Below are 21,395 nucleotides of genomic sequence, written 5' to 3' on the forward strand. Positions count from 1 at the left end.
TATGCTCTGTTACTTAAGGGTTTGATTCCTTAGGTTCAAAGGAATTTGACTTGACTTTACTCCCTCCTCTTTTAGTATAAAAGGGGACTGAGTTCTAACTCGGATAAGATGGTTTTGGGGGTACAGTCCACCATATTTTCGGTTTGCTGACTTTCTGAATAAAGTCGTTATTCCTGCCCCAGCAACTTATCTCTCAATTATTGGCCTGTTGTGTGGAGAGCAGTTGAAGCTTAGAATGTGAACTAAAGGAACAATGCGGTTTTCATCAATTTTTAAAGACGTATTGCTCTTTTTGGCCACATGATGCAAACAGCGGACTCAATGGAAAATGCCTTGATGCTGGGGAAGATTGTGGGCAGGAGAAGAGGGCGACAGAGGATGAGATGGCTGGATGGCATTACCCACTCAATGAACACAAGTTTGAGAAAACCCTGGGAGATAGTGAAGGACAGGGAAGCCTGGTGTGCTGCAGTTCATGGAGTTGCAAAGAGTCAGATTCGACTTAGCAACTGATCAATGAAAATTGCTCTTTTTAAAGCAATGGTTAGTAAACTTTGTCAATTTCAAAATTAAAAAAAAAAAAGGTACTGACGGAAGTTCCCATCACATACCTTAGTCCTCCAGTCTCAGACTGTAGGTTTTGACCTTGTGTCTCTGACACTGAGCCATGTGGAGTTTGGCCTTCCAGCTGAATGAAGAACAAAGAGGAAAAGTTGTTATATGCGATGTCACTGTAAAATGGCACATTTTCTCCAGGGATAGTTTTGTATTTCTTATTTTAGTTTGCAGTACAGAGATAAATCCAGAAAAAATTTCTTGTTTTCTTAAGATGGTTCAAGTATTCTAATGGCAGGAAATGTTCTGCATCCAATTATCGCCCTACAGGAACTCTTTGGAGACTCAGGTTCCCAACCCCTGAATTGCCAGGAGCAGGACAGGCAAGAACCTGCTGACAAAAACATTTATTTATTTATTTATTTATTTATTGCACTTGAAAATATGTGGGTTATTTTCAAATACCTTTTGGTATTGATTTCTCACATAGTTTCACAGTAATAAGAGAATAGGCCCTGTATGATTTCAATACTCTTTATTTAGGCCATGAAACTTTTGTACCTTGTTTGATGTCGTGTTCCAGTGTCTCCTGGTTAATAGTCTATGGAAACTTGAATGAAATTTGTGTCCTGCTCTTGTGTGAAAATTATATAAGTCTTAATTATGTTGAATTGGCTCACAATTCTTTTCAGGTCTAGTATATCCTACTTTCCTGTCCATTCTATTAATTTTTGAGAGTTTAATATTGAAATTCCAACTAAAAATCTTAATTTGTCTACTCTTAAAAAATTGTAATATATAGTGGAACTGTCTTTAACTATTTTCAAAGCCTCATGTAAATGTGTTGTCATACTTTCGTAATTTCAAACAATTTTAAAAAGGAAAATAAAATCTTTATTGAAACTTTTCTACTTGTTAGGAGGACATATCCTAGTTTCCAACGTACTGGTCTACAAAGTTATAAGCTTTTGTCTTAAAAGTGTAACGGGGTGACACAGCGACCTGGGAAGGCCGGCCACCTCTGCAGGCATGGTGACGGGGAGCCCCGCCACAGCAGTGCCTCTGGTCCGCGGAACCCACCAGCTTCCTCCTCTCCACTGTGCCCAGTGCATGTTGTCCTCGCATCTCAAGGGGGAGCTCAAAGTGACCCAAATCCTCACAATTTCCAGGAGGCTGTGGGGGAATGTATAAAATTAAAATTAAATCGGAAGAATTTAAGGAGAAGAGAACTGCCTAGCAGCGAACAGGCACTCAAAGAAGAAATCAAAGGTAGGCACGGATTGCAGATTTTTAAGTCTGTCCCCAAACACTGACCATACCGTGGCTGCTTAGATGTTGTTGCTAAAACACTGGATGAATCTTACTAACAGGGGCTTCCCTTGTGGCTCAGCTGGTAAAGAATCTGCCTGCAATGCGGGAGACCTGGGTTAGATCCCTGGCTTGGGGATCCCACGCAAAAGGGAAAGACTACCCACTCCAATATTCTGGCCTGGAGAATTCCACGGACTGTATAGACGACGCAGAAGGGAAAGACTACCCACTCCAGTATTCTGGCCTGGAGAATTCCATGGACTGTATAGACCATGGGGTCGCAGTGTCGGACACGACTGAGCGACTTTCACTACTACCACTGTTCTTTCCTCAACATAGGACAAAAAGTTTATTTTGTTCATAGACATTTCCATATTGTAATTGTAGAAGAATATGCTATATATTTAGATGTTAAAGGCAACAAATTTTAAAAAAAACAGGGTGTAATTTATGGGGAATCACAGTACTGTTAAACACCTCCCTGCCCCTTGCCCCGCCTTGCTCTCACTTTGCAGACCTGGACGCTCCTCGCCCCTCCCCTCGCCTGCAGGGATCCCAGCACCCGCAACCTGGAAGCTCTGCCACGGAATCCGCGCCTGCGCAGTTTCCTGCGGAGGCGGAAGGCCGCAAGGGAAGGTCACCGGGTACCCCTTGAGTTTTTTACTTCTAGTGTTCAGTTCAGTTCAGTTCAGTCTCTCCGTCGTGTCTGACTCTTTGCGACCCCACGAATCACAGCACGCCAGGCCTCCCTGTCCATCACCAACTCCTGGAGTTCACTGAGACTCACGTCCATCGAGTCAGTGATGCCATCCAGCCATCTCATCCTTTGTCGTCCCCTTCTCCTCCTGCCCCCAATCCCTCCCAGCATCAGAGTCTTTTCCAATGAGTCAAATCTTCGCATGAGGTGGCCAAAGTACTGCAGTTTCAGCTTTAGCATCATTCCTTCCAAAGAAATCCCAGGGCTGATCTCCTTCAGAATGGACTGGCTGGATCTCCTTGCAGTCCAAGGGACTCTCAAGAGTCTTCTCCAACACCACAGTTCAAAAGCATCAATTCTTCAGCGCTCAGCCTTCTTCACAGTCCAACTCTCACATCCATACATGACCACAGGAAAAACCATAGCCTTGATTAGACGAACCTTTGTTGGCAAAGTAATGTCTCTGCTTTTCAATATGCTATCTAGGTTGGTCATAACTTTCCTTCCAAGGAGTAAGCATCTTTTAATTTCATGGCTGCAGTCACCATCTGCAGTGATTTTGGAGCCCCAAAAAATAAAGTCTGACACTGTTTCCACTGTTTCCCCATCTATCTCCCATCTTTCTCTGTGAAAGTGCTGCACTCAATGTGCCAGCAAATTTGGAAAACTCAGCAGTGGCCACAGGACTGGAAAAGGTCGGTTTTCATTCCAATCCCAAAGAAAGACAATGCCAAAGAATGCTCAAACTACCACACAATTGCACTCATCTCACATGCTAGTAAAGTAATGCTCAAAATTCTCCAAGCCAGGCTTCAGCAATATGTGAACCGGGAACTTCCAGATGTTCAAGCTGGTTTTAAAAAAGGCAGAGGAACCAGAGATCAAATTGCCAACATATGCTGGATCATCAAAAAAGCAAGAGAGTTCCAGAAAAACATCTATTTCTGCTTTATTGACTATGCCAAAGCCTTTGACTGTGTGGATCACAATAAACTGTGGAAAATTCTGAAAGAGATGGGAATACCAAACCACCTGACCTGCCTCTTGAGAAATTTGTATGCAGGTCAGGAAGCAACAGTTAGAACTGGACATGGAACAACAGACTGATTCCAAATAGGGAAAGGAGTTCGTCAAGGCTGTTTATTGTCACACTGCTTATTTAACTTCTATGCAGAGTACATCATGAGAAACTGTGGGTTGGAGGAAGCACAAGCTGGACTCAAGATTGCTGGGAGAAGTATCAATAATCTCAGATATGCAGATGACACCACCCTTATGGCAGAAAGTGAAGAGGAACTAAAAAGTCTCTTGGTGAAGGTGGAGAGTGAAAAAGTTGGCTTAAAACTCAACATTCAGAAAGCGAAGATCATGGCATCTGGTCCCATCACTTCTTGATGGGGAAACAGTGGAAACAGTGTCAGACTTTATTTTGGGGGGCTCCAAAATCACTGCAGATGGTGACTGCAGTCATGAAATTAAAAGACGCTTACTCCTTGGAAGAAAAGTTATGACCAACCTAGATAGCATATTGAAAAGCAGAGACATTACTTTGTCAACTAAGGTCCGTCTAGTCAAGGCTATGGTTTTTCCAGTGGTCATGTATGGATGTGAGAGTTGGACTGTGAAGAAGGCTGAGCGCCGAAGAATTGATGCTTTTGAACTGTGGTGTTGGAGAAGACTCTTGAGAGTCCCTTGGACTGCAAGGAGATCCAGCCAGTCCATTCTGAAGGAGATCAGCCCTGGGATTTCTTTGGAAGGAATGATGCTAAAGCTGAAACTGCAGTACTTTGGCCACCTCATGCGAAGAGTTGACTCATTGGAAAAGTCACTGATGCTGAGAGGGATTGGGGGCAGGAGGAGAAGCGGACGACAGAGGATGAGATGGCTGGATGGCATCACTGACTCAATGGACATGAGTCTGAGTGAACTCCAGGAGTTGGTGATGGACAGGGAGGCCTGGCGTGCTGTGATTCGTGGGGTGGCAAAGAGTCGGACACGACTGAGCGACTGAACTGAACTGAACTGAGTGTAAACGTGTGCTGCGCGTTTAGCAGTCCAACCAGCCCTCGCCACGCCCATCTTCAGGGTCCCGCTGGTTCTGTGGAAGTAATATCCCAATACCCCGCCTTCCGCCCCAAATAAACCCAGAGGCCGTGGTTGCAGGTCGAGTATTCGAAATCGCTCTGAGGCTTGTCCTTGCCGTTTGCTTTTCGGCCTTCGGCCCCAGAGACACCGCCTTTCGGGATATTTTCCTGCTTAAAACTTAACCATTAGTACCTACTCCTGTGCGTTGTAAAGTCCCCTGGCGCGAGGGGGATTCGGGCACTCCCACTTCCACCGCCTCACCCTGTCGGCCCCTGGAGGTCGCGTCGACAGCCCCGCTCCCTGAGAAGCCGCGTCCTCTCCCCTGTCCTGCGATTCTGGAGAGCCCGCCCGGCCGGAGACCACCACCACCCCCCCTCCCCTCGCTCCCAGCCTCTCTGCCCTCGCGTCTCCTCAGGCCGATCGTTCTGCCCCGCAGGCCTGCCTTCCTGGTCAGTCCCTTTTCCTCACTCCTGGGCTGGACGTGTGACGCTCAGTGTTTTTCCATCACGAGTCCGTCTCGTTGGAAAATGTTCTCTTTTGATAGGTGGACCTTTCATTTACTCATGATTTCTGTAGATACGTGGGCGAGGGGGATCAGAAGAAGCGGTGACTGAGAGTGAAAGGCAAACTCAGAAGTGGAAAACAATGAGAGAACCGATGGGGTCGCCCAGGATGGCTGAGGCAGTTGCAAAGGGATGGTAAAATGAAATAGAGTTAGCCCTTAAAGTAGCGGGTGGGTGAAAGAATAACGGACAAAGGCATGGAATCTCCAGGAGTTGGAGACAAGGAGACAGGGGCCCTGCGTCTGCGGTAGGAGGGCTGACAGGGGTGATCCTAGGAGAGAAACAGGGATAGGTGTTGACTAGAATAGAAGAGAAGGAAGTAAGCCTAGACACCTGGAGTGCCCCAGAGTGGGAGTGTAACAGGGAGAGAAGGGGTGTGACAAGAAGGCAGAGAGGGAGCAGAGTTGGAGAAAGAGACAGATGTATAGATATTTAGGACAATTAGAAGGGTGGGGGTGGGGAGAAGAGCAGCAAAAGGAGAAACAAGTTGCACAGTGGGGCAGGACAGGTGTGAGGGAAGAAATAGGAGGGCAGAAACAGCATCCCACCCGAGGCAGTGAGAGGGTAACAGGCAGGAAGGCCAGGGGTCTCCAAATGGAGGACATAGCCTGCAAGTGTCAGACATTTTTATCTCTCTTAAGCGGCAGGAGGAAACAAACTAACAATATTTTTTTCCTTCTCTATACAAATTTAAAGAGAGGTTTCTCTTAAAATACTGTGTTGCCATAATGACACCCGTTTCGCCTGAAGTTAGCTATTCTTGAGCCTAGAGATAACCAATGCCTTTTTCTTATGGAAATGTTTGTCTTAAGCTATGCTAATGTACTACGCCTTTACCCCAAACTCTGTCTCCAAGTCGGTTCCGCCTCTTGGCCCAAAACCTACTTGACAAACCAGTATGTTATACTCAGATATTGTTCCCCTAATCTATGTAAATGAAACTATTTGTATGGTGGTCTGCCCTTCTTTAAGATTCAAGTTAATTATTTTATGGCCCAAGATTATCCCAAAATGCATCTTATGGGCGAGGGGCCTGGTGCTATTCTGAATCATAAGACATTCCTTTCTTTCATTAACAGACTGCTAGTGACTATATAACATCCAGCTAAAGACTAGCAAGGGGGTACTCTTTCTGCCCCCTTCTGATGCCTATGTCAGAAGCTTTCTCTATCTCCTTTATACTTTAATAAAACTTTATTACACAAAAGCTCTGAGCGATCAAGCCTCGTCTCTGGCCCCGGATTGAATTCTTCTCCTCCGGGGGCCAAGAATCCCGGTGTATTCGCGTGATTCAACAACAACCTTTCAGCAGTGAACACCAAAGGACTGTTTCACACAGTGAGGTCTTCTTGTTTTTGTGGTTGTGGCAAACGAAGGGGGGATGTTGATTCTAAGCCTTAAGCAGCCTTTTTTTACACTCACAAGATCAACTTCTAAAAACTTACATTGTCTGAGGAAGAAGCTGGGAAGAGGATGAAAAAAGGAAAGAAAACAGGAATGGCTCTTTCTCAGGTAAAATCATATTCTCAGTTGATTCTCAGTCTGTCCTTCCTGAAATCCCTTCTTTGGACTTACTAGTCATGTCTGACTCTGAAGTATCCTTCCTGACACCTGTACATGCACACTCACCAGGGAACTTCCCTCAGGGCCTGTCGTCTCCACTTAGATTCCGTCTCCCCATGACCCAGTGGCCTGGACCTTGTGTGGAGGGCACCATCCTGGGCAGGGCTTCTCACCCACAGGCTTGAGAAGGGGGTCTCAGTGCTGTTGGGCAGCAGGGATTGTCTCGGGTCCTTCTGGATGTGCAGTCTGCTCTCTGTCAATCAGGAATAAGAAGCTGTGGGTGGAAGTCAGGTATTAACATGCACTGCTGCTGCTGCTAAGTCGCTTCAGTCGTGTCCGACTCTGTGCGACCCCGTAGACGGCAGCCCATCAGGCTCCCCCGTCTCTGGGATTCTCCAGGCAAGAACACTGGAGTGGGTTGCCATTTCTTTCTCCAATGCGTGAAAGTGAAAAGGGAAAGTGAAGTCGCTCAGTCGTGTCCGACTCTTAGCGACCCCATGGACTGCAGCCTACTAGACTCCTCCATCCATTTGATTTTCCAAGCAAGAGTACTGGAGTGGGGTGCCATCGCTGCACAGTACCTGGTAAAATCTGAAAGTAGACCTAAAAAGGGAAATTTGTTCTAAGGTAGTTGAAGCTAAGTGAGTGAGTCACTGACTTCAAAATCTTGATTGGAAATGGGATGGAAAGTTCAGAATCAGGTATCAGTGATAGATGGTGTGCTATTCCATCATCTGTTTGAAACTGTGACATGAATCTAAATCTCTGAGAGCTGGAAATTCACTTTCATTGCCTTCATTCTTCAGATTTTGTCTTTTCACGGTGTTCATTTTGTGATTTGGCACAGAGATGTTTTTACTTTTGATGCAGGTGAGGTTTCCTCTTCATTGTTTAACCCATAGATTCAGCATTTGTTATGGCAACTGTCTTTTTTCCACTGGGTTTTCTTAGCATCCTTGTCATTAGATTTTAAATATATGCAAATGTTTGTTTCTGAACATTCTCTTCTGTTCCCTTGGTGTATAAATCCGTGTTTATGCCAGTACTACACCATCTGGATTGTATTGTGATATGGCTGAAATTTTAAAAAGGGTGGCCTTCATCTTGCATCTTTGTACTTATTGAAGAGTATTTTTGCAGTTTGTGGTCCCCTTGAGATTCTTTATGACTTTTGGCAAGTTTTTTTCTATTTCTGTAAACATTTCTATTGTAAGTTTGATAATGAATTCATTAAATCTGTGGAGCACTTTGAGTAACTTGGAAATATAGAGTACTGAGATTTCCAGTCCATGACTACTAGATTTATTTGTTTATTTTGGGTTTCTTTTAGAAATGGTTAAGTAGTTTTCAGTGTATATGTTTCGCCTCCTTGGTGAATTATTCCTAAACATTTCACCCATTTTTAATACAATAGTAAATAAAATTGCTATGTGATTTTCTTTTAACATTGTTCATTGTGTACAGAAATGCAGCTGATTTGCATGTTGACTTTTGTATCCTGCAAGTTTGCTAAAATTGCTATTTGATGTGGCAGGGTTTTTTGTGTGTGTGTCTGTGTGGAATCTACAGTTTATACATAAAACATCTTGTCCTCTAGGGAAGAAGGTAACTTTCTAATTTTTCACTTTGGGAAGCTTTGATTTCTTTTTCTTGTCTAATTGCTCTGGTTAGGAGTTTTAGTCCTTTGTTGAACAGTGATGCAGAGTGCGCATCCTTGCCTTCTTCCCGATCTCAGAGGAAAAGTTTTCAGTCTTTCACCATCGAGAACAATGTTAGGTGTGCTCTTTTCATACATCATATATTTTAGTTTGAGATACTTGCTTTGAAAATGAAACAAAGCCCCGAAATGGACGGGAATGTATCAAAAGTGCGAACAGAGATGAGATCTCAGGGCAGAGAGGAAAGCACAACGTTAATAGTGGTTGGAAACCTCTTGTAACGTACATAGAGGTGATAGCTTACAGTGAACAACATCAGATTCATGATCTCCAAAGAAGAAGGTATAGCTTTGGGACCAGAGACCAGGCTTGATCACTCAAGAGCTTTTGTGTAGCAGAGTTTTATTAAAGTATGAAATGGGACAGAGAAAGCTTCTGACATAGACATCAGAAGGGGGATGGAGAATGCCCCCCCTCACTAGTCTTAGCAAGGGAGCTATATACTTTCTCAATTGGTTATTACAGTAAGTCGAAAGAATGTCTCAAGTTTGTAAAGGTCTTACCAGACCCATGCCCAGAATTTACATTTCAAGATGACAGGATTAATCAGAAGGTTTTCAAGAAGGAGAAACATGTCCTCAAGCAGGATACAGTGTTGTTATATTATTTTCAGTTCAGTTCAGTTGCTCAGTCGTGTCCGACTCTTTGCGACCCCATGAATTGCGGCACACCAGGCTCCCCTGTCTATCACCAATTCCCGGAGTTCACTCAAACCCATGTCCAAAGAGTCGGTGATGCCATCCAGCCATCTCATCCTCTGTCGTCCCCTTCTCCTCCTGCCCCCAATCCCTCCCAGCATCAGAGTTTTTTCCAATGAGTCAGCTTTTCACATGAGGTGGCCAAAGTATTGGAGTTTCAGCTTTAGCATCATTCCTTCCAAAGAACACCCAGGACTGATCTCCTTTAGAATGGACTGGTTGGATCTCCTTGCAGTCCAAGGGACTCTCAAGAGTCTTCTGCAACACCACAGTTCAAAAGTATCAATTCTTCAGCACTCAGCTTTCTTCACAGTCCAATTCTCACATCCATACATGACCACTGGAAAAACCATAGCCTTGACTAGACGGACCTTTGTTGGCAAAGTAATGTCTCTGCTTAGTACAGAGTTTAAGCTGAGTTGTTTTGCTGTGTAATCATCAGCTCTGGGCTTAAAGAACAAAGGTTGTCCTTTTCTCCTCCTTGAGAATTCCCGACCGCTCTCTATCCTCCTCGAGAGCCCCAGACCCTTTTCTCCTTCTCGGGTACCCCGGACTTATCAACCTACCTAGGAATTGACTCTCTCAGATCTTTGGCTGAAGAGAAGTTTGTTTATTAAACTCCCAGAGGAAGCTTAACCTTTCCCTGAGTTCTCAGCCTGTCCTTCAACATGTATCATGTATTCTTTCACCCACCAGTGGTGCTGCAGCTCCATCAGACACAAAGGCAAGGTTTGTATCCACAACACTCGCCATCTCCCTGCTGTGAGCTGGTTGGTCTTGAGTGTGAGGAGCATGAGGTGGGCTGCCTTACTGGGCTGCCTTGTGCCCTCTTCTCTTTGTTGGCTTGGATCTATTGGCTACTCAATTCTTAGTCCACATAGATCAGAGCTGATGGCCCAAGCATCTAACCCCTGATCCGGTGCTGCTTTCATCACAGTTGTCATAGTTTGAAGATATAATCGGAAAATGGGAAAGTACTGGCTGCTCTTTGATTTTTATCTGGCACCTCAGAACCTGTATGGAACTGTCTCAGTCCCTGTCTGCCTCTTGAGATCCCTCAGTCATTTCTGCTGTTTTCCTTGTGCTGCCATACATGTCAGGGTGTGTGGAGTAGGTTGGTGGATTGGATCTTCTGTGCCTATTACTTAGGAAAACTGTAAGGACAGCAGTCCAACAAAGGGAAAATGTGGGAATCTTTCAGGCTTTTAGCTTGGCATCTCTGGGTGGACCAAATAGTCCCATCTCAAGGTCTTAGGATATGAGACCCCCACATGTCATAGTTTTCTGCTCTTGTACTGGTCTGTCTAGTCTGGGAGTGTAGACTCTCCCTGACTTTGCTTTCTCCTTAGTTTGTATAATGTTTCCTTTTAAGTTTGATTTTCAAGTATGTGGCTCTAGGGTCTGAATTCATGTCCAGTTTCTTTGCCGTGGTAATCCGCCTGTGTTTAAGGGGCAGCTCCTCATGGACTCTCTGTGGTGTGGGTTTACTGGGTAAGAGAAAATTTTTAAAGGAGAATACTTTCCCTTATTGGTTGTAATATTTCTGTGCTGCATACAGAATTACCACTTGAAGCTACTTAGTATAGTGGTCAGCGTGTTCTGTGATATGAGAAAGTATCTGAAGACCTTGACCTGTACATCTTTTTATGGCTTTGATTGATGTCAGAAAAGCCTGCGTGAAGGGCACTGTGATAGTGTTGTTCACGTGTACTATCACCATGCCCTCTGAGCCTCACCAAGAGGTGTAGGAACTTCTCCTGACAAGGGTATTGTCCAGGTTCACACCCTCATATTTGTGAGACTGTTGACTAAACTGTTGCTGATGCTGCATGCTTGTCACCTGGGTGCTATTGATCATTCTGCCTCCACACTTAATTTTGTAGCAACTTAATGACAGAGCTTATGTTGTGGAGTGATAATTTCAGTGATGAACCATCATTTTTTTTTTCAAGGCATAGCTACTTTTCTTTTTTAATATTTTTATGCATTATAAAAGATTTTCTTTTATTTTTGTCATTAAGTTTCTATTTTATGTTACTCTTTGTATTTTATTTGCAACATGTGGGATGGTTGGTTAAGAAAGCTCCCCCACCCCTATGGTCGAATTGGTGATCAGTACTTTTTAGAGTTCTTTATGTATTCTTGATGTTAAACTATTATTGAATATATGATTGGCAATTTTTTTGTATTATAGTGTACATGCTTTTTTCACTGCTGAGGATGGTTTACTGCACAATATTTGATAATTAGGATGTGTGCAATTTACCTCTTTTTATTTTGTTGGCGTGAGCTTTTGGTGTTGTATCTGATAAATCATTGGTGAATCCACTGTCAAGAATCATTTTTAGGTTATCTATACGAAATTATGGATGCTAGGCAAACTTATTGTGATAATCGTTTCACAGTATACTATCAGTTAATTTTTCTCTGTAGCTTAAACTTACACAATGATATTTGTCATTGTAAGAGTTGCTTATACAACCCCCTGTATGTCACTGTTTAAAGAGTTGGGTTTAGAAAGGGAAATAATTAAAACACGTTGGATAAAAGAAACAGTAACGCAGTTTATAATCATTTAAAGTGTCTTGCTCTTAAAAGGCTGTGGTTAGTGACCCAAATGATCACATCCCTCAAGTCCTCCATCTCAGACACCCAGGTACTGGTCCTGAGTTTGTTGAACTCAGCACTATACTGTTTGCTGTTTTGTAGGGTGTTAGTAGGGAAAAGCCCATTTCTCCCCAGGCAGAGTTTTGTATTTGTAATAAAGAGACTAGTCCCATTCTTGTTTGTTAAAACTGCCCAAGTTCCCAGATCCCTGAATTGCTTCAGCCTCACTAGCAGGATCTGAGCACAACATGCTGTGAAAAACAGCTTTTTATTGAGAATAAACCCTTTTAGTCTTAAGAGGAAGTAGCTTGGCTTCCGACATACCTTGAAGTTGTTACCTGAGCAGTGTTACAGAAGATAACTTAAAGCTGTCAAGGTAACAGGCCCCACCCCCCTCCGCGGCCCGCCCCTCCCACAAACTCTGCGCACAGCCGGTGCTCGCCCCGCCCCTGGTCGGAAGCCGCGGCTCTAATACCAAAAGCCCTTTCACACAGAGCCGGAAGTTGGAGAATGCGGAGCCGAGGTGCCCGAGCGGCGCCTAAGCTTCCTTCTAGAGTAAGTTTGCAGAGCTCGCCACCCCTCCAATCCCCACCTCCCCTCCCCGCTCACTCGTCCTCTTGGTGTGGGAATTGCCAGCGACCTGAAAGCCCTGGTACCCAGTACGCGGCCCCGAATAAACGCTGCCGCTACCGTTGCGGACCAGTCATTTTTTCGTTTGGGTTTTACGTGTTACTGAGGCGGTTTCGGCCCTCGGTCCGCGTAGACACCGCCTCTGGCGACATTTTCCTGCTTAAAACCCTTTTTTAACCTCTGGCCTCGCCAAATAAAGCCCTCTCTCGCGAGTTGGAGTCGCGCCCGCCGCGTCGTCTTCTCGACCGCTGGAGGCAGAGCCCAGATAGTCCGCGCGCCCTCTCCCAGGTCCCGGGATTCCGGTGAGTCCGCCCCGCTCCCTCTCAGCCCGTCTGTCCTCGCGTCTCCTGAGGCCGGTCCTTCTGCCCCGCAGCAGGCCCCTTTCCTGTCAGCCCGTCCCCTCACCCCGCATAGGGTAGGTGACCTGGGCCAGCCATGTGACAGCCAGTGCTGTTCCATGCCCAATTCGGCTCGGTCGGAAAAGGTGATCTTCCGGTCCGGGGGCGTCTCGTTCTGTGGCCCACTCAGTAAATTCAGGAGGCAGGAGGATCAGGAGAAGCAGAGTCAGAAGGACTGAGAGAAATAACTGCAACTGAGGAGAAAAGCATCAGGGAGAACCAATAGGAAAACTGAGAATGGCTGCTGCTGCTCCTGCTCCTGCTAAGTCGCTTCAGTCCTGTCCAACTCTGTGCGACCCCATAGACGGCAGCCCACCAGGCTCCCCCATCCTTGGGATACTCCAGGCAAGAACACTGGAGTGGGTTGCCATTTCCTTCTCCAATGCATGAAAGTGAAAAGGGAAAGTGAAGTCGCTCAGTCGTGTCCGACTCTTAGCGACCCCATGGACTGCAGCATACCAGGCTCCTCTGTCCATGGGAAAATAGCCAAGTGAGTAAAATAGAGAAGTATTAATAAATTAGAAAGCCAGATCTCCAGGGATTGGAAAACAGCATAGGGAGAACTGCCATGTATCAGTGATGGGAGCAGGGAGGCGAAGGGCGATGAGGGACATCAGACGTGGAGAGTCCCTAACTGGGTTTTGGCCGGGTTTCAGTCCAGGACTCTTGGGTTAGAGTCCGGAGTTGTGTTTTCACCAGGTTGGAGTCCCGCCACAGGGGTTCGCGTCTCAATCTGAGGTGGCTGGTTTCATGGTGCTGGCAGAGAAAGAGGTAAGGAGCAGAGGAAGAAAGGGGCTGGAAGGAAGCATAGCCACATGGCCTACCAGAGAGTGGGGAGGAAGGGAGAGAGTCACAGCGAGAGAAGGGGAGTAATCTGGAGCGCAGAGAGGGAGCGGAAATGGGGGAAGAAAGAGGCAGACATAGGTATGGATTTTTGAAAAGCTCAGGAAGGTTGGAGAGAGAGCGTTTCGAGGGGGAACGAATTGCAGCAGCCTGGGACAGGACACGTGTGAGGGAGGAAATAGGACAGGAACAACAGGAGAGCAGAGGGGGAGAAAAAGAAACACCGAGACCCAGATGAAATAAGGAGATTGGTGAACACAGAGATAAGCTCGATCCAGGTGTGGCCAGTTGTTTGGATACAGATGATTTTTTTAGTTATACAGAGGAGGCTGAGAATTTAAAAACTCCAGTCTATAAGGCTTGTGTCTTTTTTTATTACTTGTGGCAGAAGATGACTTTCATTTGCAAACCCTGTTGAGCCTGGGGCAGTGGCTTGATTCACTGAGTTGTGAGTGACCCCCTTCCCTTGTCCTATCATGAGATAGAGGTCAAGGAAGAAGAGACCTGGGGCAAGAAATGACTCACAGAGTGTCACTCTGTGGTAGTTTTTTTTTTTTTTTTTTTAATTAATTTTTTGGCTGTGCTGTCTTCGGTTCTGTGCCCTGGGCTCAGGAGTTGAGGCTCCCAGGTTCTAAAGCACAGGCTCAGTAGTTGTGCACAGGCTTAGTTGCTTGTACTTGTGGGATCTTCCTGAATCAGGGATAGAACCCATGTCCCCTGCATTGTCAGGCAGATTCTTATCCACTGTATCATTGTTGGGTAGTGTTTTTAAAGTAACACTTTTTTCTTTTTTTTTTAAACGGATTCACATTTTCTCCTTTCTTTTTGTATGGTACTTTTTGTAGCTTGGAATAGGTCTTAATTCATTCAGTTTCTGTAATCATTTTTAACTTCAGAAATAAGCTTTTTTAGTTTCCAGTATTCTACTCGTATCATCCTTTTCTAAATATGGTTATTCTCCACATTGTTTTAAACTTTGACACCAGATTTTTAGATTAAAAATAATTCACAGTTTTTTGTTTCAACTTTTTTTCAGATCCATTCCTTGCCTGAGTGCTTTCTTCCCTTCATCTCATACATTTGAAATTTTCTTTGGTAAGTAGTAAATCATCTTAGACTATTTTGTGCCATACTTAACAAAAATGTCACCTCGTTTATCAGTTCTAATGAGGTAGATGAACCTAGAGCCTATTATACCGAGTGAAATAAGTCAGAAAGAGAAAGAGAAATACTGTATATTAATGCATATATATAGAATTTAGAAAGATGGTACCAGTGACCCTACATGCAGGGCAACAAAGGGAGACACAGATGTAAAGAACAGACTTTTGGACTCAGTGGGAGAAGGTGAGGGTGGGATGATTTGAGAGAATAGCATTGAAACATGTAAATTACCATATGTAAAATAGAATGATCAGTGCAAGTTTGATGCATGAAGCAGGGCACCCAAAGCCAGTGCTCTGGAACAACCCAGAGAGATCTGGTGAGGAGGGAGGTGGAAGAGGGTTCAGAATGGGGGGGCTGCTGCTGCTGCTAAGTCGTGTCAGTCGTGTCCGACTCTGTGCACCCCCATAGACGGCAGCCCAACAGGCTCCTCTGACCCTGGGGTTCTCCAGGCAAGAATACTGGAGTGGGGGTGGGGGGGGGAGAGAATACTGGAGTGGGTTGCTGTTTCCTTCTCCAATGCATGAACGTGAAAAGGGAAAGTGAAGTTGCTCAGTCGTGTCTGACTCTTAGACTCTTAGCGACGCCATGGACTGCAGCCTACCAGGCTCCACCATCCATGGGATTTTCCAGGCAAGAGTACTGGAGTGGGTGTCATTATAGTCAGTAGCAGTCTGTTAATAAAGGAAAGGAATGTTTTAAAACTCAGAATGGCACCAGGCCCCTGGTCCATAAGATGCATTTTGGGATAATCTTGGCACCAGATGATTCATCCCAGGCCATAAAATGATTAACTTGAGTCTTGTAGAAGGGCAGATTACCATAAAAATAGTTCTGTGTAAATAGATTAGGGGAATAGTATCTGAGTACAACATACTGGTTTGTGAAGTAGGTTCTGAGCCATTAGGCAGAACCAACTTGAAGACAGAGTCTGGGGTAAATGCATAGTCCATTAACATAGCTTAAGACAAACATTTCCATAAGAAAAATGCATTGGTTAACTCAAACTCAAGGTTTGAGAATAGTTAACTTCAGGTGAAACCAGGTGTCATTATGGCAACACAGTATTTTAAGAGAAACCTTTTAAATTTGTATAGAGAAGGAAAAAAATACCACTAGTTTGTTTCCTCCTGCCACATAAGAGAGATAAAAATGTCTGACACTTGCAGCCTATTTCCTCCATTTGGCCTTCCTGCCTGTTACCGTCTCATTGCCCCCTTTTCTTTTAGAATTATGTTGCCTAGGGAAAAGGGGCATCGTTCTCATTCCATAACTGCTTTCGAGCTGACAAGGGACGTTGTCCCTAAATTGGTGAGGCAACATATTCTCCTAACCCTCATACCAAAGATGTTTGATCCAGGGGCCCCAAATAGTAGTTGGAAGAAGTTGCAGCAGTAGCAGGAGTTTGACCAACTATTGCAGGAAGGGGGACCCCTGCCAGGGCCCGAAACTGGGCTCTTGTCTAACACTCGGAAATGAATTGTCCGAGGAGACACGTGTGCTGACAAAGCAAGAGATTTTATTGGGAAAGGGCACCCGCGTGGAGACCAGTAGGGTAAGGGAACCCAGGAGAATTGCTCTGCCACGTGGCTCGCAGTCTCGGGTTTTATGGTGATGAGATTAGTTTCCGGGTGGTCTTTAGCCAATCATTCTAATTCGGAGTCTTTCCTGGTGGGGCACACATCGCTCAGCCAAGATGAATGCCAGCGAGAGGGATTCTGGGAAGTGGACAGACACTCCATGTCTCCTTTCGACCTTTCCCGAACTCTTCAGGTTGGTGTGGCTCATTAGTTCCGTATTCCTTATCAGGATCTCCTGTCATAAAACAACTCATGCAAATGGTTACTATGGTGCCTGGCCAAGGTGGGCGGTTTCAATCAGTGTGCTTCCCCTAACACAACCATTTGTCACTTAAAAGCTTTCATGCAGCTAGAAACAAATCGAGTTACACAGTTACAGATGCAGGGAGCAAACAGCAAAAACAAAACAATCAGAATTATTGTAAGTAAGATAGTTTTCCACCATGGGGCACTAGTTAACATCTCCCAAAATGAGGCAGTTGAGGCTTCAGGAATATCCATAGCCCCAGTCATCTTGTTCATGTGTTTAGTAAAATGAGTAACATTAGTGCTCATATCAGGTGTATATGTACAGCATTGGGTATGAATAATGGCACAAGTTCCTCCTTGCGCAGCTGTCAGAATATCTAAAGCCAATCTGTTTTGTAAAACCACCTTTCCAATTAGTGCTTATTCAGCATTAAGAGCTGAAATAGCTTTTTGAGAATCTTGTAATGCCTGTTGAGTAAAATTAGTCAAAGCATCCACTCGTAGCATAACATCTGTAGTTCCCAAAGAGGGAACGAAGACTTCAGCCAAATAATCGTACCAGTGAAATACAGACCTTGCCCACCGAGTTTTAAGGTGATGTAAATTAGCAGGTTTTTCTGGAAGCTCTGAAAATACAAAGCCGTGAGTAAAGGCTAGACCCAGGATGCATCTCCCTATCCAACCAAGGGGAAGCCATGGCCATAGGTGAGAGCCGCATATCCGATAGGTCCCGTTTAGAGCAAGCCAGCTGACTGAGATATCCAATCCCAATTAGTGCCTGGCCAGACAAGGGAGGACCTGAATTGGGGTTGGAAAACGCAGGAATGATTACATTGCATATTTCCTGAGGCAAAAATCCCAATTGTTTCCAATCATTGTAATTAAGTTGTTGGCTAACTTTTGGGTATGGCTCTGTTTGTTCCCAGCATATAGGGGCAGTAGATACTAGACGTCCTTTTTCAGGAGTTAGCCATATAACCTCATCCCATATTTGATAAACGTCAGGTAAAAAACCATTAGATCCAGACCCATTTGCCTTATGTGTAGCGCAATAGTCATTAAACCGAGACAATGTATAATCAAAATTAAAAGTCACGTTATGTCCATAGTTAAAGTACAAAGTGTTGCACCAGTCCATTTTAGGGTTAGTAGATGTCATCAGATGAAGAAGAGGCATCACATATGATTGTTGTCAAAGGTATTCGCAGACTTGGAGAAAGTCTTTTTCTTGAAGTGGAGATGTCCGCCACAGGAAGCCTTTCACTGATGAAGAGGGGCGTGCTCCGCAGACCCAGCAGTTAGACCAATTGTGGAATGCAGCGTAGGGGTGAGCCCAGGACAGGAAGGCATTGTCTTGAGGATCAAACGGCACACTCAGGATTTTTGGAGTCAGCAGAAGTAGGCTCACATAGATTACAGGCCTATCTGAAAAGTACAAAGTCAGAGCATAGAAAGTAAAGACATAAAATGAAGTCACTTAGTTCCGGTCAGGGTGCCACCTCTTAACTCAAGTGTGATGTACCCACGAATCAATTCCTGGCACTTTGACAGCTGTGGGAGAAGAAAGAATAACCTGGTAAGGGCCTTCCCAGAGGGGCTTGAGGAATGGGCCCCCAGATCCCAATGTTTTTATGAGGACCTGGGTTCCTGGCTCAAATAGAGGCTTGCTTGACTCAGAGGCTGAGTCAGGAGTCATCTCCCGGAGTTCTGTTAATGCCTGTTGAAAAGCTGAGAGCTGAGTTACATAACTAGTTAATTCCAAGGCTTCAGGGTCTATAACGATGTCTGTGCACAAGAAAGGCCTTCCATAAATAGATTGAAAGGGGGACAGTCCCTCCTTTTTGGGGGCAGTTCGAGCCCTCACTAAAGCTATGGGTAGGACTTTAATCCAGTTGTCCTGCATCTCTTGAGTTAATTTGCACAGATGTCTTTTGATAATGTCATTAGCTTTTTCAGCCTTTCCTGAAGATTGGGGTCTCCCAATCTTCATTTATCAGTGTAAGTGATATTCTATTTCTAGAGCTTTAGATACCCCCTGAGTTACAGCAGCTTTAAATGTGGAGCCATTGTCACTCCTGAAGGCTCCGTGGCAGCCCAAACCTCGGGATAATTTCATGGATTAAAATCAGTATAACTTCCTTAGCCTGCTCACTACGACAGGGAAAAGCCTCAATCCATCCAGTAAAAGTATCTACCCAAACTTGTAAGCAAGAATATCAATTAGCTTTAGGCATAAGAGTAAAATCAATTTCCCAGCCCTCTCCAGGATACTTTCCACTTCGTTGTAATCCAGATATTGCTAGGTTCTCAGTCTTTGGGTTATTTTTCTGACAAACCTCACACGTTTTGATATGTTCTTTAAAGTTTTCATTACATTTTTACTTTCAAACAAACGCAAAGCCATTTGGTAAGTACTCTGTGCACCCAAATGAAAACTCTGGTGTAAACCCTTAAGAATTTTCCATTGAGCATTTTCAGGAATTATTAATCGTCCATCCTCGGACTGTAACCATCCGTTATCTGTAATCTTAGTTCCTCTTTTCTCATATCTTTCTAATTCTTCCTCAGTATATTGTGTGGTTTTTCCTGTTCCATAGACCTGTCCAGATCAAAGGCCTCTGCAGTGAAGGGGTTTCCTAAAGTGCTGCTTTTTTGGCTTGACAGTCAGCCAGCTGATTACTTTCAGCTGCTTTACTCCCATCCCTGCTGTGCCCTTTGCAATGCATAACAGCTTCTTCTTTAGGACAATATATAGCAGTTAAAAGTCTCTGGATCTCTCTGAAATGCATAATAGGTTCTCCTGTTGCTGTTTTAAACTTTCTTTCCATATTGCAGCATGAGCATGTAAAGTCAAAGAAGCATACTTAGAATCCAGGTAGATATTTACTCGCTGCCCTTTGCTTAACTCTACAGCTCAGGTCAGAGCCACAAGCTCCGCTAACTGAGCACTGGTTTCCTGGGGGAGAGATTTTGTTTCTGAAACCTATTCAGCAGTCACCAAGGCATAACCTGCTTTATGCTTTCCATCCCAAACAAAAGAGCTGCCATCTGTAAATATTTCCATGTCAGGATTGTCTAATGAGGTATCCATTAGATCTTCCCAAGCTGCATAGTTTAAAGTTAGAAACTGGGAACAATCATGATCAGGTGTTTCATTTTCCTTCTCAGGAAGGAAAGTGGCAGGATTTAAATTTCCACATACTTTAAGCTTAGTTACTGGTCCTTCTAACAACAATGACTGATATTTAAGAAGTCTACTGTCTGTCATCCAAATATTAACCTTAGAATTTAAGATTCCTCTCACATCATAAGAAGTGAGTACAGTAAGATTTTGTCCATTAATTATTTTTAAAGCTTCAGGTGCTAATAAAGCCGCTGCCCCAATTACTCTTAGGCAGTGGGGCCACCCACATGAAATTACATCTGATTTTCTGCGTAGATAAGCAATAGGTTGCTGGTGTGGGCCTCGGGCTTGTGTCAAAATTCCCAAGGCAATACCTTTTCTTTCAGTGACAGACAAATTAAATCCTGACCCTGTGGGCAAGCTCAAAGCGGGAGCTTGCAGGAGGGCAGTCTGAAGAACCTTAAAAGCCTTTTGAGTATCTGGAGACCAAACCAGTTTGTCTTTTGGGGCCTGCTGAGTTTCAGCTCTAAGTTTATACAAGGTCGGGCAAGTTCCCCATAACCCGGAATCCAAATATGACAGTAGTCTGTGATTCCCAGAAATCTTCTCAATTGTCTTAAAGTCATAGGTAGGGGATGATTTAGTATGGGTTTAATTTTCTCAGGGCCTATGGCCCTAGTCCCTTCTGATATGATTAGGCCCAGATATGTAAGTGATTGTTGACAAAGCTGAGCCTTTTCTCTTGATACCTTATAACTGCAGCCTGCCAGAAAGTTTAAGAAATCTTCTGAGGCTCCTGAACAAGCTTCCTCTGTCTCAGCACAGAACAAAATATCATCTACATATTGTAACACCACCACTTCGAAGCTATTAAAGTTTTGTAGATCCCGTGACAAACCTTGTCCAAATAAGTGAGGACTGTCACGAAATCCCTGGGGCAAAACTGTCCAGGTTAACTGAGAAGCTGGCGGCGTAGGGTCTTCAAAGGCAAATAGAAATTGACTTTCCTCCGCCAAAGGCACAGAATAGAAAGCATCTTTCAAGTCAATTACTGAGAAATATTTGGCTCGTTCAGGAATTTCAGACAATAGAGTATAAGGATTAGGCACCATGGGTTGTAAAGGAACTACAGCCTCATTTATTATTCATAAATCTTGAACTAGTCTCCATTTACCATTTGATTTCTTTATACCCAAAATAGGAGTGTTGCATGGACTGTTACAGGGAACTAATAGTCCCTGCTCCTTTAAATTTTCGATGATGGGTTTTAACCCTTCCTTCACCTCAGGTTTCAGTGGATACTGCTTCTTATGTGGAAATAAGTGTGGGTCTTTGAGCTTGACAACTACAGGAATAGCATTTTGTGCTCGACCCACAGATTTTTCATCAGCCCATACTCTAGGATTTATATTTTGTTCAACTAAAGGGAGAGAAAGGGAGGGCTCCATATTTATGAAAAAAGAGGCATGGACCTTGTTCAGTATCAGTTCAGTTCAGTCGCTCAGTCGTATCCGACTTTTTGTGACCCCATGAATCGCAGCATGGCAGGCCTCCCTGTCCATCACAAACTCCTGGAGTTCACTCAGACTCATGTCCATCGAGTCAGTGAT

General features: G+C 44.4%; 2 protein-coding genes across 8 annotated transcripts in view; one reads left to right on the plus strand and one right to left on the minus strand.

The window, feature by feature from the left end:
- The window catches only part of LOC102415868 (zinc finger protein 665-like), a 323,254-nt gene that overhangs the window by 113,664 nt on the left and 188,195 nt on the right, over positions 1-21,395 (minus strand). The window lies entirely within an intron of this gene.
- The window catches only part of LOC102411403 (zinc finger protein 665), a 33,425-nt gene continuing 24,243 nt past the window's right edge, over positions 12,214-21,395 (plus strand). For 2 of the 7 annotated variants that reach the window (XM_045163334.1, XM_045163335.1), the window contains exons 1-3: positions 12,360-12,729; positions 13,525-13,596; positions 14,705-14,763. The gene's annotated coding sequence lies outside the window, so the exon portion shown is untranslated. The other 5 variants (XM_045163336.1, XM_045163338.1, XM_045163339.1 and 2 more) reach the window with 5 other exon arrangements.

Source organism: Bubalus bubalis, chromosome 18, assembly GCF_019923935.1.
Source record: "Bubalus bubalis isolate 160015118507 breed Murrah chromosome 18, NDDB_SH_1, whole genome shotgun sequence".
NCBI classification, from domain to species: Eukaryota; Metazoa; Chordata; class Mammalia; order Artiodactyla; family Bovidae; genus Bubalus; species Bubalus bubalis.